Source organism: Bubalus bubalis, chromosome X (genome assembly GCF_019923935.1).
Source record: "Bubalus bubalis isolate 160015118507 breed Murrah chromosome X, NDDB_SH_1, whole genome shotgun sequence".
Lineage (NCBI taxonomy): Eukaryota > Metazoa > Chordata > Mammalia > Artiodactyla > Bovidae > Bubalus > Bubalus bubalis.
In genome coordinates this window covers 56,039,819-56,055,573 of record NC_059181.1, presented here as the reverse complement: position 1 = coordinate 56,055,573, position 15,755 = coordinate 56,039,819, and the positions used below count along the sequence as shown (strand labels likewise).

Below are 15,755 nucleotides of genomic sequence, written 5' to 3'. Positions count from 1 at the left end.
TGGTTGGCTTCCAGTTCTGCAGGGGGCGAGATGGGGGATAGGGCAGCTTTAGGACCCAAGATAGGATGAGGTTCACCTCCTCATTCATGCCTTCGTACATTGATTCATTCATTCATTCGACAACCATTTATGAACATCTCCCATGTCAAAGGCACTACTTCACGTGTTTTACACAGTGATGCATTGGACAGACATTATCGAGCACCTGCTGTATGCCAGTAACTGTTCTAGGCACTGAGGGTACAGCTGTGACCTAAACTGACAAAAATCGCTGCCCTTGTGAGGCTTACGTGCTAGTGGAGTCAGGTAGATAATAGACAAAAATATACAATGGGTCAGCTAAAGTTGAGTGTTGTGAGGAGAAAGGATAGGGGATAGAGTTGCAAGAGGGTGGGGAGGATTAGGCTCTTTTTGGTATCGTGATCACAGATGTTCCTGACCATGTAAAACTTATTTTTTATGTATTTTGTAAAATAATTTTATTTATTTTTGGCTGTGCTGGGTCTTCGTTGCTGTGTGGGCTTTTCTCTAGTTGCAGCGAGCAGACTTCTCATTGAGGTGGTTTCTCTTGTGGCACAGGCTTCAGTATTTGTAGCACATGGGCTCAGTCGTTGTGGCTCCTGGGCTGTAGAGCACTGGAGCAATAGTTGTGGCCCATGGGCTTAGTTGCTCCGTGGCATGTGGGATCTTCCTGGACCAGGGATCGAACCAGTGTCTCCTGCATTGGCAGGCAGATTCTTGACCCCTGAGCCACCAGGGAAACCTTTATTTTTTTAGATTTTATATTATATTGGAGTATGGTTGATGTACAATGTTGTGTTAGTTTCAGGTGTACAGCAGAGTGATTCAATTATATATATATATACATGTATCTATTCTTTTTCAGATTCTTTTTCCATAAGGTTGTGACAAAATGTTGAGCAAAGTTCCCTGTGCTGTACAGGAGGTCTTTGTTGGTTATCTGTTTTGTGTATAGTAGTATATATATGTTAATTCCAAACTCCTAATTTATTAATATTCCTTCTTCCCACCTTTTCTTTTGGTAACCATAAGTTTGTTTTCCAAGCCTGAGTCTGTTTCTATTTTGTAAATAAATTCATTTTTTTTTAGATCCTGCAAATAAGAGATATCATATGATGTTTATCTTTCTCTGTCTGACTTCACTTAGCGTGATAATCTCTAGCTCCATCCGTGTTGCTGTAGATGGCATTATTTCATTCTTTTTTATGGTTGAGTAATATTCCATCGTATATGTGTATCACATCTTTTTTGAAAAGATTTCTTTTCTTTTTTGGCTATGGGGGTCTTCCTTGCTGCAGGCTGGCTTTCTTTAGTTGGAGTGAGTGGGGGTTACTCTTTGTTGTGGTGTGCAGGCTTCTCATTGTGGTGGCTTCTGTCTTGTTGCAGAGCATGGGCTCTAAGTACCTGAGCTTCTGTCATTGCAGCATGTGAGCTCAGTAATTGCAGCTCATGGGCTCTAGAGTGTGGACTTGGTAGTTGTGGCATAAGGGCTCAGTTGCTCTGTGGCATGTGGGATCTTCCCCGAGCAGGGATTGAACTGGTGTCTCTGCATTGCAGGGTGAACTGTTAACCACTGGACCACCAGGGAAACTCTGTGTATCACATCTTTATCCATTCCTCTGTTGATGGACATTTATATTGCTTCCATGTCTTGGCTATTGTAAATAGTGCTACAATGAACACTGCTGTGCATGTATCTCTTCAAATTATGTTTTTCTTGGGACATGTGCCCAGGAGTGGGATTGCTGGACCATATGGTAGCTCTATTTTTAGTTTTTTAAGGAACCTCCTTACTGTTCTCCATAGTGGTTGTACCAAATTACATTCCCACCAACAGTGTAGGGAGCTTTCCCTTTTTTGCCACATCCTCTCCACCATTTATTGTTTGTAGAATTTTGATAATAGCCATTCTGACCAGTGAGGTGATATCTCATTGTAGTTTTGATTTGCATTTCACTAATAATTAGTGATGATCAGCATCTTTTCTTGTGCTTTTTTGGCCATCTATATCTTTTTTGGGGAAATGTCTATTTAGATATTTGTTGGGGTCCTTTAATGGACCAGAACCTGGTGGTCTGGAGTCAATGATAAGAAAGTGAAAGAGAGAGCTGGAGGGAGGGGGGGAGAGAGAGAGAGAGAGAGAGAGAGACAGACACGGGAACCCAAGCTCTGATGGAGCAAAGGTATTTTATTAGCAGAAATGCAGGCTTATATATCTTCAGTAAGATGATTACTCAGCTATTACACAGGATGAAATTTTATGAATATCCACAATATGGATAGTCTAATACATACAAGGTCGCTGACACTGAAAAGAGTCACTGAAGGGAGTTACTGAAAGGAATCCAAGCAGATAGCGTTTCTCATGATCTCAGTCCTGAGAGCTGCATGCAGCTCTACTCATTCCCTGAATAGGAACTGATAAGGAACAGAGAATTTATGAGAAACCACGTAGGAATCCTCCTGTTAAACATTCCCTGACAGATCTGCTCATTTTTGCCTGTTTGTTTTTTGTTTGGCTGCACCACGCAGTATGCTAGATCTTAGCTCTCTAACCAGGGGTTGAACCCATGCTCCCTGCAAGATAAGTGTGGAACCACTGGACCCCCAGGGAAATCCCAAGGGTTGTTTGTTTTTTTGATATTGAGCCACATGAACTGTTTGTATATTTTGGAGATGAATCCCTTGTTGATTGCATCATTTGCAAATATTTTCTCCCATTCTGTGGGAGAAAATTGTCTTTTTTGTTTTGTTTATGGTTTCCTTTGCTGTGCAAAAAGCCTTTAAGTTTAATTAGGTCCCATTTGTTTATTTTCATTACTCTAGGAGATGAATCCAAAAAGATATTTCTGCAATTCACGTCAAAGAGTGTTTTGCCTATGTTTTCCTTTAAGAGTTTTATAGTATCTGGTCTTACATTTAGGTTTATAATCCATTTTTAATTTATTTTTGTATATGGTTTCAGAGGATGTTCTAATTTCATTCTTTTACATGTAGCTGGCCAGTTTTCCCAGCAGCACTTATTGAAGAGACTGTCTTTCCTCCATTGTATATTCTTGCCTCCTTTGTCATGGATTAATTGACCATAGGCATGTAAGTTTATTTCTGGACTTTCTATCCTTTTCCATTGATCTATATTTCTGTTTTTTTGTGCCAGTACCATAATGTTTTGATTACTGTAGCATAGTTTGAAGTCAGGAGCCTAATTCAACTCCATTTTTCTTTCTTAAGATTGCTTTGGCTATCTGGGGGTCTCTGTGTGTGCTCAGTTGCTTCAGTCGTGTCCAACTCTTTGCAACCCTATGGACTGTAGCCCTCCAGGCTCTTCTGTCCATGGGATTCTCCAGGCAAGAATACTGGAGTTGGTTGCCATGCCTTCCTCCAGGAGATCTTACCGACCAAGGAATTGAACCCTCATCTCCTGCGTCTCCTGCACTGCAGGTGGATTCTTTACCCATTGAGTCACCTGGGAAGCCTGGAGTCTCTGACAGTGTGAAATTTATACAAATACCTGAATGAAGTGAGATAGCCACTGTGTGTGAGGGAGAATAATATTATAGGTTTAGAAAAGGCAGTGCAAATGCACCAAGGCTGGAGTGTGCCAGAAGGACCATCATAGAGGCCAGTATAGCTGGATCAAGGTTTGGTAGGAGATTAGGTTGGACAGGTCCAATGCTGGAGGGCTTTAGGAGCCACTGTGAGGACTTGAACTTTTTTTCTGAGTGAGGGGTGAGTTCCAAGAAGATTTTGAGCACAGTAGAGGAATGATCTGACTTCATTATGAGAGGATCCCTCTGGGCACTGTGAAGAAAACAGACTGAGGCAGGGGAGCAGGAGCAGGGGGCCAGTCAGGAGACCCTGCATTAGTTGAGGGAAGCAGTGATGGGGTGGTGGCAGCAGAGGGCCTAAGGGAGGGAATGTTGGCTTCTACCACGGAGCTTTCATCCTATTAGTCTGCAGGACTCTGCCTGCTCCTCAGAGGGGCTGAGGTTCCTAGGCTCCCCCAACCTTTGGGGCAGCCACTCTGTGAGCCCCACACCTGTTGGTGCATTGGTTGTTTTCTGCAAGTAGGGAGCAGAGGTGTTGAGAACGCCAAGGCAGTGCACAGCAACCATGGACCCCAAGGCTGAGGTGATGGTTCCTGTTGTGGGAGGAGGGGGATGAGGAATCTCTCTCCACCTCAGAGAAACCCCAGGCCACCCCCACCTCCTCCAAAGCCCACCCAGGGCCCAAATTCAGGGCCTGGAATAGCTCAGAGACCACAGAGTAATGTTCAGTATTTGAGAGGAGCCCTGAGTGTATTCTTGCCTTGAAAATTCCATGGACAGAGGAGTTTGGCAGGCAGGCTACAGTCACAAAGAGTTGGACATGACTGAGCTACTGAGCACTGAATGAGGAGAGAAACTTTGGGGTATAGGCAGGGAGACAGATAACCCAAATCCCTTATCAATGACCTGAGTCACCCAGAAAATGTCAAAGTTCCATAATATCAAGGAGGCTCTTGCTCCAGTTGCTCTCTTCCCTCTAGCTTCATAGGCTGCTGGCTCCAGATGCATCAATGGGAAGTGTAGCTACCACCTTGAGACCTCAGACTCAGTCCACAGAGTCACAGAGACCCCAGCCTGGCCCAACATAGTTGAGCTGCTGAACTAACACCAGCAGTCCTGTTGATGGAGGAAAGTAACCTCTTGTTCATCCAAGCCACTTACCGGACAGTGTGGTTACTTGCAGCCAGAAGCATTTGTACCTGGTAGTTTCATCTGACAGACCTCAAGGTAAATGGTGATGAGATAGTGGTGATAGTCCAGAGAGCTGGACTGTTCACAGAATCAGTCATTTGCTAGAAGAATTCTCAGTCTCACATATAGTTGTATGCACAGCTTTGATTTTTACAGCAAAAAGATACAGCGCACAATCAGCAAAGGGAAATGGCACACAGGGGTCAAGTCCAGAGGAGACGAGGCACAAGCCCAAGGTGTCTTTCAGCAAAGCCTCACAGGACGGCCTTAATTCCCTCAGGTGTGATAGCACATGTGAAACATTATCAACCAGGGAAGTATTCATGGTTTCTACTGGGGGCTGGTCACATAGGTACCCTCTTGCCTAGCACATACCCAACTTCCAGACTCCCTGAAAGAATGCAGCTATTTAGCATAAACCGCAGTGCTTGGGTGAACAGTTCAGGCACATCAAGTCACTCTTATCAGTTAAGAGAGTGGTGGAAATTTCCCGGAAGTTTCCAGATTCCAGCCAAGGACCCTCACTGAAGCAGGCCTTTCCAGGCCTGCTGCTAGCTCTTTCCTGCATAGTATGGAGCACCAAAAAGATGCTCAGATTCAACTAAGATTAGTCAACCTCAACATCATTTGGGGGAACCTCATTTTCCGCTAACACCTTCCTTTCTTCACATTTTTCATGTTCTTTATTGCATCTGGATTCAAGATGACTGATCATGGATGTTGTTATACATGACTTGGGGGATTTTCTCCTTGTGAAATTCTGAAGTAACAGAGTTGACATTCTGTTTTAAATTGATCTTCATGATTTTCTTGACTTACAATCTAAGGAGAAATTAAAGAACAAATAATAAAAAATAAACTTAGTCAAACCTGGGCCTCTGTTAACTTGTCCATCATCACTGTGCCTCTGATTTGACATCAGATCTGGAACTCTTAACCACGCCACCATCAGTACCCCTCTGGTCTTATTTGGAAATGAAATTCTGCCGACTGTTCTTTGGTCCAAACTTGAATGTAGCCCTCTAGTTAATATCCCACCATCCCTTGCTTTCTGCTCTGACTGGGCCTTTTTGAACTCTAGAATCATCAAGGCATTTCTGGTATGACCTCAAATTCAGACTCTGCTGGCTCTCATGGCATCAAGACCATCTTTGATACCACATGAGAATTTCTTAACTAATCCAACATGATAGGCTTCACATTCAACCAAAATCCAGAGCTTTTGTTAGTTATTCTACTGCTGCCCTGACCTCTATAAACTATTCGACCATCATCAGCCTTCTGGTCTGACTGTGAGTAGAGAATTCTGTTAGCTATTCGAACATGAATTCCTCTGATCTAATTTTGTACTGTTTTAAGATGCCAGCCTCTCTGGTTTGACCTCCTCTATTAACAGTTCCACCATCAGTGCCCTTCTGGTCTACCGTAACAAAGTCTCTGTTAAGTGTTCTACCATTACCACTCCTCTGACATGATCTGAATCTACGCCTTCATATTCTAACTGAAAGGCCCTTCTGGTATCAAATCAAATCCAGATGTCTTATTAATTCTTCATCTAAGACTCCTACCTTGGTTGTACCTGGGCTTCTTTTGAACTATTCAACCTTCAACCTCTCTGATCTGACTTTGAACCCAGGCCACTTTAACACAAGTCACAATGCTCTGTTAGTCTGACCTCAGACACGGTCCACTATTAACTTCTGTAACAGTGTCCTGGTCTGTTCTCAAAACAGGGCCTGTTTTGTTGTCATCCCATCTTCAGTGTCATCCTGCTTCCTAATCAAAGCTTTTCTACTCTCCTTGCTCTCCCATCTGTCTAATATTTACTCTTCCAGATTCAATGATCTACTGTCTTAACTATCCAACACAGCCATTTAAATCCCTCCACACCAGGCCTATCCTCAAACCTCTGTTACATGTGCCACCATTAACTCCCCTCTGACTTGACCTCAAACCTGATCTTCTGATGACTGCCCTGTGAGTCTATCATTGAACTGGTACAGTTATTTCTTCCAACATCAGTGTTCCTGGAATCTGAATTCAAACCCCAGGCTCTATGAACTGTTTTAGAATTTCCCTCTTGACTGACCTCAAACCCAGATATTTATTCAGTTGTCTCCATCTCTGTTTCTCTGGACTGACCCTAAACCAAGGCTTCTGTTAACTGTTAATGCCTATCTAGTCTGAATTCAAGCATTTGCTAACTAGTCTAACATCAACACCACTCTGTCTATATAATCAAACAGAATGATTGTTAGCTAATTAAAAAAATCCTAGCTTCTCTTATCTGACCCTAAATCTGGGTCTCTTTATTCCCCCATCAGTGGTTTTTCTGGTCTATTATTATTGAACCCTGTGTGTTAACTCTTCTACCATCAACACTCCTCTTATCTGACTTTGAACCGCAGTCCCTGTTACTTCTTCCACTGTCAATTCCCCTCTGGTGGTGTTGCCTTCCACTGGGGCCTCTGATAAGGAAACTACTGTTATTGACCCTCTGGCCTGACCTTAAACACGGTTAGTCATGTTACCATCAACACTCTTGTTTTAGAGCACAGACCCTGGCATGTAACTAGTCTATCACCCATGCCCTGTTTTCTGACCTTGAACCTGGATCATTGTTATGTCTTTCACCATCTGTGCCCCTTTGGTAAAACTTCAAACCAGGACTTATGGTAGATACTCTAGCATTAGTGGCCTTCTTGTCTGAATTCAAATATTGGGGATAAAAACTACTGAACTTATAAGGACTTCAAAGTGGTTACTACTGGTGAAATACAGGCTACAATCAGATATAATGGGGTGGGAGATTGCAATGTGCACCAAACTGTCCACAGAGCTAAATGTAGATTCTAGTGAAGTAACAGGCTGGAATATGGACACTCCCATCATGCATACCTGACTGTGTGTGAGCCAAGGAGTCTCCATAGCATAGTCTTTATGAACACAAGTGTCCAAACTCCAGTCTGTAGACCCCCAAAGTGTCGACACCCCAGACTGTGTGACTTCAGGAGGTCCCTACCTCAGGATATATGTACCCAGGAGTGTCCACATCTAGCCTTTGTGACCTGAGCATGTCAATACCCTAGTCTGTATGCTCCAGAAGTGTTTATGCCACAGTCTGTGTTATACAGGAGTGCCTGTGCCCGGTCTGTCTGACCTGTTTCTAAATTACTCTGTGTGTGACTCATGGGACTCCGCATCCCAACTGTTACCCCAGATGTGTCTGTACCCAGTCTGTGTGACTCGGAACATTCAAACTCATGGCTGTATGACCATAGGAGCGTTCACACTCCATTCACAAAGGAGAGAAATGAATAGATATCCTTCATTTCTGTTGTGGATAATTAGATAAAGGTAGATTCAACAAAGTATTTTTTTAAAAAGACTTAGAGATAATCACAAGTTGAATTAAAAACGGGAGAGAGAAATTCCCATCACTTGAAAAACAGAAATGATTCTGTAACAAAAGATAGACCAAGAAGGAAATACCAAGAAGGCATAAAAAATACTGAAAACATAAAACAACACAGAATTAAAATTCTGAGGATAAATATTAATGGATTAAATTCCATACATTAAGTGACAAGGGCATGCAGATTGGGCACACAGATTGAGTAAAAATTCAAAAATCAAATAATGTCTAAATCAAAATAATTCAGAAAGATTTTTTTAAACAGCAAGTAAAAATGTATGAGAAAAGTAAAGACAGAAAATAGTAGTTGCAATATAAATTCAAGATAAAATTAAGGAAAACAGCATGAAGCAGTCAAAAAGGACCCTTTTTATTGATCCAGAGCATGATCAAGATTGAAAATATAGTAGTCACGAATTTTTATACTCCATATAACAGACCAGACCGTCAGCTAAAGAACTAGAAGACAGCCAATTGAATCCTTGCCAACTTATCCATATGGCTGGATCAAGTTGAACAGTCGTCACACTAGACATTTAAAAATGAAATAGGCCTGCAGTTAGGTTTAGTGGAAAATGCAGCAAAATAGAGGAAGTGGTCTACCTATTTTCCTCATCTCTGGACTCAAAGAAGGGTACTCTCATGGCCTTGGGTGTTCTCTCTTGCAGTGAATATGAGTGGCCACAGGTATAATGTCTAACATTCATATTAGTTCTTGACTACCCTAGGCCCATTAAAAAAAAAGAATACATATTTATTATTCATTTGGTTGTGTCAGTCTTAGTTGTGGCATGGGGGAATTTTTGTTATGTCATGTGGGATCTTTTATTGCAGCTTAGTTGCCCTGTGGCATATGGGATCATAGTTTTCCAACCAGGGGTTGAACCCAAGTCCCGGGTACTGCAAGGCAGATTCTCAACCACTGGACCACCAGGGAAGTCCTATGTTTTTTTTTTTTAATTTTAATTGAGGTATACTTGAAATACTATATTAGTTTCAGATGTAAATATAATAAAACATTAATATTTGATACTTGTATATATTGTGAAGTGATCACCATAATAAGTCTAGTAAACATCCATCACCATATATAGTTACAAGTTTTCTTTTGTGATGAGAACTTTTAAGAGTACTTTCAAATATGCAACACAGTATTAACAGTATTATTATATTACAGTATTATAGTCACCATGTGATACATTATATCCCCTTATTTGTTTTATAACTGGAAGTTTGTACCTTTTGACTCCCTTCACCCAGTTCACATTGCCCCCACCCCACCTCTGGCAACCACCAATCTGCCCTCTGTATCTATGAACATCCCCGACTCCAGGTCCATTTTCAGGTTTTATTTGAAATGAGAAGTCACTCGTGGTCAAATTCTGCCTCACAACCTCATCTGAATAAAAAAGATGTGCACTACTCTATTACTGAACCACAAGAAACCCTCAAGTTATTTAAAAACATAACTTTCAATGACCATACTCTCAGACCATGATGCAATAGTGATTAGAAATTAGCACTCAGTTCTAAAAACGAAGACATCAGGGTCCTCCCACCACCCTAAATGAGGTTTGGGCTACATTCTCTGAGGCTGTTTCCTCCACCTGTCCCGGCTGATGCTCTAGTTTCCTGACAGGATTGATCTGGTCTTACTCATTCTTGCATCAGAAAGATTATTCAAGCATCAAGTATCATTGCTTTCTACTCCTCATTGTTGAGTGTGTCTTAAGCTAGAATAACCTGTTTGACACGATTCTTGAGCTACACAGCATGTTACATGTTTCAGGAGCTCTCGGAAGACTGATTTCCCAGATCCAGAAAAATGCAGTCCATCTGCTGTTCCCTTGGGCTTTTAGATTTTTTTCAATTCCCTCAGAACTGCATGGAGATGTGTTCTGAATAAAAGCCATCCCTGTGTTTTCATGCTCCATCCCACCTGCCTGCTTGTGTTGGACTGAGTTTAATACAACTCAGCACCAGTGAAATATGCACCGTCATTTCCTGCACCTATTGTTTTGCATCATGTGCCTCCAGTATTCTCAGGTGAGCTTTAAATAAATTGACTTTTTCAACTAGTTAGACATCTATATTTAGCTGATAAATGAGGTAGCTATTCTATTCACCTGCTTCCCCCAAACTGGTGTAGAACTGGAGGCAGTGTTAAGGCCCCTGGGCTCACTGGGGCATTTTATTGGGCCCTTGGAGAATAGTCAGTGTCAGAAGGTGGGTTCTCTCAAAGCAGAATTTCAGATGGAGTTTGGGGTATAACATGTTTATTAAGGATTGGTTCCTGCACAGGGAAGCAGGAGGAAGTGGGATTGGGGGAAGGGCCAGTTGATCTGTGATGAGGGCCCCACAGTGTCCGGGCGGTCACAAAGAGGAGCTCTGGAGCCAGGGCTGCCCATCAGAATGACCCTGTTGGGAGGAAACCATGGGGATTTATGTCTGGGCCTTGATGGGCCATCAGATGTGGGCTGGCCAAGGCAGAGCTTGACCTCGGGGAGGTGGCTGTCATCACCTGAGGCCCACCCTGCAGAGCTGACAACTGCAGCCAGGGCTTCCTTGAAACGGGGTTGAGGTGGTGCAGGGAGAGGGCTGGGAAAGAAACAGGTAGCCACTGGATGAGTGAGTGAGGACCCAGGTTTTCAACCCATGGTCCTGAGCCAGTCACCTCTCTACCCTGTGGGTCAGTTTCCTCTGGACCCAGCTGAGGGTTAGGCAGTCAGTTCATTCATTCTTTTGACATGTAGTACCTGAGCCTTCACACTGTGCAAGGCACTGCAGCAGGATTTAACAAGAAATAAAACAGATAAAACCTCTGCCCTCAGGAAAACAGCCTTCCTGGTGACCCCTAAAACCCATGCAGTGATGCAGACTCAGAGCAGAGGTCACCCCTGGCCTTGCTTTTGATGATTGTGGTGCCCGGTGAGCGCCGTGGCCTCGATGCATATTCAGACAGATGGCTGGCTGGCACAGAAGAGGAGGAAATAATCAGCTGAATCCATGTGATGACAGGAAGGAGGGAGCCACTGTGCGTTCTTGAAGAGGAGAACACAGAGATAAGTGTGGCATTATAGAAAGGCTATTCCAGCGGCAGCAATAACAAAAGTGCAGGAAAAAGAAAGTTTTACCGCATATCACCCTGCTTCTTGCAGGGATGAAAAGAAAAATAGACAGTCAAGGCCAGGTCATACCGCCTGCCCCGCTGGCTGTTAAATGTTTGTTTTGGGCTTATTGTAACCAAGTTATTGCCCATCGGTGGCAGCAATGATTGGAAATTTGCCTTTATGATCTGACAATTTGGGGGCCTCTGTGAATGAATGAATGGAGGTTGGGCAAGAGACCATACAGAGTATCTGGTGTGTTAGTTTGTACCTCTTGCAGCTAGCCCCTCCAAGGCCTCTCTCCTCCACATTGCCTTCATGGGATAGCCTGTACTTCTTAATATAATTTGCTGGGCTCCAGTTGAGGGAGGGAAAAGGCAATGGGTGGCAGCAGGGACAGTGGAAGCCAGCAGGAGAGAGTGTACCTAAGACAGAAGCTGCAGTCTTTTTATAAACTAACCTCAGAGATGCTACCTCATCACTTTGCCTAATTCTACCTGTTAGAAGTGACTGTAAATCTAGGCCACACTCAAGGGGAAGAGATGATATAAGTACATGAGCCCCAGGAGGCAGGGGTCATGGGGGACCGTCTCAGAGGCTGCCTACCACATTGCCTCTAAGGTGTTCGGGGCCACAGACAAATATTTTTGCGAGGTCTCCATCTATATGAATAGTTTGAATTAAAAATGTATTAAAATCATGGGTCCATATGTGGTATTACGATTTATTAATGAGGATTTAGAAAAAAGTGTAGAGAAGAGGTATTTTTATTAGAATATAGTTGCTTTACACTACTGTGTCAGTTTCTGCTGCACAGCAAAGTGAATCAGCCATACATATACACATAGCCCCTCTTTTAAATTTCTCTCCCATTTAGGTCACAAGGCACTGAATAGAGTTCCCTGTGCTCTATAGTAAGTTCTCAAGAAGAGATATTTAGGTATCTGTTTATTGTATAGTCAATACACCTGAATAATCCTTGTATTTCCAGTCTCCATCTCTTCCTCTTCAGGTCCAGGAGCCATCTCCTTATGTTCTTTATGTTCTTTTTTGTCAAATGTGCCTAAAAAGGAAAATAAAAATCCTTCACCTTCCATGTAGGGAAAAACCAAGTTTTCCACCTCCTTCTGTGTTTCTCTTTCTGATGTGTCTCCTATACTACTCACACAGAACACTCACAACACCTCTGACACAAGATGTGTAGGGTTTTTTCCCCCCACATCAAGCAATTCTCTATGACACCAGCTGGGTGTCCTATAATTTAACTCAATTCCAACACTATCTACCTGGAGAATGCATCAGATCCCAGAGGTTAAGGGCTCAGCCCCACGAGACTGCCCCTCACCCCACTTCAGATACCAATTGCAAGTAGTAGGTCCCCAGGTTACCCACAAATTCTGTCTGATTTGGTTGCAAATCAGAGGTTCCCATGACCTCCTATTCAAGTTAGATTAATTTGCTAGAGCAACTCACAGAACTCAGGGAAATACTTACGTTTACCAGTTTATTAAAGGACATGATAAAGGATACAGATGAACAGTCAGATGAAGAGATACCTAGTGTGAGGTCTGGGAGACTCCTTAGTGCAAGAACTTCTGTCCCTGTGGCACTGGGGTACATCACCCTCCTGGTATGTGGATGGTTTACCCACCAGGAAGCTCCCAGAACTTCACGCTACTGAGATTTTATGGAGGCTTCCTCACGTAGGCATGATGAATTATTAACTTCATTTCCAGCCCTCTCCCCTCTCTGGAGGATGGGAGGTGGGGCTGAAAATTTCAAGCTTCTAACTATGGTGTGGTCTTTCTGGTGACCAGCCCGCATCCAGGAGCCATCCAGACCCACCTAGAGTCACTCAATAGAATACAAGATATTGCTAGTGCTCTGTTTCTTTTTTATTTTTAATTGGAGGATAATTGCTTTACAATGTTGCATTGGTTTCTGCCATACATCAACATGTATAACTATGGCTGATTTATGTTGATATACGGCTGCTAGTGCTCTTGTCATGTAGGAATTTACAAGGGGTTTACGAGCTCTGTGTCAGGAATCGGGGGCAGAAACAATATATATTTTCTATTTTCTCGCAGTGCCATTCCTGGCTAATTTCATCTCCTACCACAAGAAGGTAGCAACGCCATTATTATTCACAATACTGTGGCTTTTTAGAATCTGTTTGTACTGGAAAATATAGAGCACCTGCCTCTGCAGTTTCCTAATACCATTTACTTAATGCTGGTTACATCTTACTTGGGACATCACATCGTACATTGGGCTGCCCATAAATCCTGGCCTCCAATGACTCCTTATACTTCTGTGTTTTGCTGATAAGACCCACAACAGCAAATCTTACACAGAGTACGTGGGGAAAGGTGAACAAAAATACTTCATTTTCTGGTCATGTTAAATTTTCTGTTTGGAATTTTATATCGTAAATGTAGAACAAGAAAACTTCTAGCCATGTCTTTTCTTGAACTCTTTAAACAATAATCACTGCATTCCTAGAATGAGATCTATTGCAAACTTGACTGCACCCCTACCTTCCACACATCCCAACTAAGGGGGAGGAAAGCATGGTGCCCATGGCAGAGTGAGAAGTCTCAGCTGTAGAAAGAATGTCCATTCTTGGACTCCCCTGGAAGTCCAGTGGTTAGGACTCCACACTCTCAATGCACAGGGCATTCAATCTCCAGTTGGGGAACTAAGATTCCCCCATACTACAAGGCATGGCCAAAAATAAATAAATAAAAACAATCTATAATAATAATAAATACATCAATTTCATTTTAAAATAATTTTGTTTATTTATGGCCACATTGGATCTTCATTGCTGGGAGCGGGCTTCCTCTAGTTGTAGCAAGTGGAGTTTACTTTCTAGTTGTGGTGTGCAGGGTTCTCATTGCAGTGGCTTCTCTTGTTCCAGAGCACAGGCTCTAGAGTGCATGGGCTCAGTGCTTGTGGCTCTCAGGCTTAGCTGCCCCACGGCATGTGGGCTCTTAGTTCCTGGACCAGGGATCAAACCTGTGTGAGCTGCACTGGCAGGTGGACCCTTAACCACTGTATCATCAGGGAAGTTTGTTTGTTTGTTTTTTTAAAGAATGTCCATTCTTCATCTTGCCACCCCATGGACTGTAAACCACTAGTCTCCTCTGCCCATGGAATTTTCCAGTAAGAATACTAGAGTGGGTTGCCATTCTCTTCATCTGGCAGGGCTTGAGACCCACCTGGGGGAGCATGATGTCACCACATTGATGAGCCAAGAGACCTGACTGGAGTTGTGGAGCAATTGTCTTGAAGTTCCTAGAGGGAGTGGACATGGCCCAGAGCACTGCCTGATACCTGGTGCAGAGCCTGTGGAGGGAATGATTGCCCTGGATGCTATACAAGGTAAAGGCACCTGCCACCACCTCTGTACCTTTAGGTGCTCTAGACTGGAGGCATGAAAAAGTCATGGTGAGAGCTGATACACATGCAGCTCAAGCACAAGGGCTGGCACTGAATGTTCAGGCCTGGAGCCTTGAACTTGGCCTATAAACAACACAACTGAAAGTCACCCCAAATCAGCCTGTTGCCACCATTCTACTGTCCTAGTCTCATAAGATCCTATGAAAGAAATGCCACACTAGCCAGCAGGAGCAATCTACTCGCCAGGCCCTGTCCCCCACTCCCCCACCCTGGGACTAGCCACAGAGCTCTGGGACAGCCCCATAGGGTTACATCAGTGACGATGGCTTGTCTCTGCTCCTCTTTGTCTGCAGCCCCAGCTGGAGACTTGAAGACCAGGGCCTGGGTCACCTGAAGGCTCCTTTACTCACATGGATGGACGTTGATGCTGGTTGTAGCCCGGGCCTCTCCATGTGGTTGCTTTGGGCTTCCTCACAGCATAATGGCTGGGTTCCAAGGCCAAGGACTCTGAGAGAGAGGCAGGTAGAAGTGGTACCTTTGATGACCAGTTTTGGAAGTTACATAGTGTCACTTCCCCTATACCCTATTCATTGAGTCAGTCACAAAGTCCTGCCCAGGTTCAGAAAGAGAAGAAAAAGGTTCTGCTTCTTGATGGGGAGTGACAAGGTTCTGGAAAGGCACATGGGGCCAGAAATATTGCTGCGACCATTATTGGAAATTATGTTGTTGCTGTTCAGTTGCTCCATGGACTGCAGCATGCCAGGTTCCCTTATCCTTCACTCTCTCTCAGAGTTGACTCAAACTCATGTCCATTGAGTCAGTGATGCCATCCAACCATCACATCCTCTGTCATCCCCTTCTCCTCCTGCCTTCTATCTTTCCCAGCATCAGGCTCTTTTCTGATGAGTCGGCCCTTCACATCAGGTGGCCAAAGTATTGGAGCGTCAGCTTCAGCATCAGCCCTTTCCATGAATGTTCGGGGTTGATTTCCTTTAGGATTGGATTGACTGGTTTGATCTCCTTGCAGTCCAAGGGACTCTCAAAAGTCTTCTCCAACACCACAGTTCA

The 15,755-nt window shown here is 43.5% G+C and overlaps 1 long non-coding RNA gene across 1 annotated transcript; it reads left to right on the top strand.

Annotated features, from left to right (window-relative positions):
* The first annotated feature begins 9,266 nt into the window (after positions 1-9,266).
* On the top strand, positions 9,267-15,532 carry LOC112582256. The gene is made up of 3 exons (XR_003106792.3): positions 9,267-10,221; positions 14,493-14,669; positions 15,041-15,532. It is a non-coding gene; the product is annotated as an uncharacterized LOC112582256 (long non-coding RNA).
* Positions 15,533-15,755: the final 223 nt, after the last annotated feature.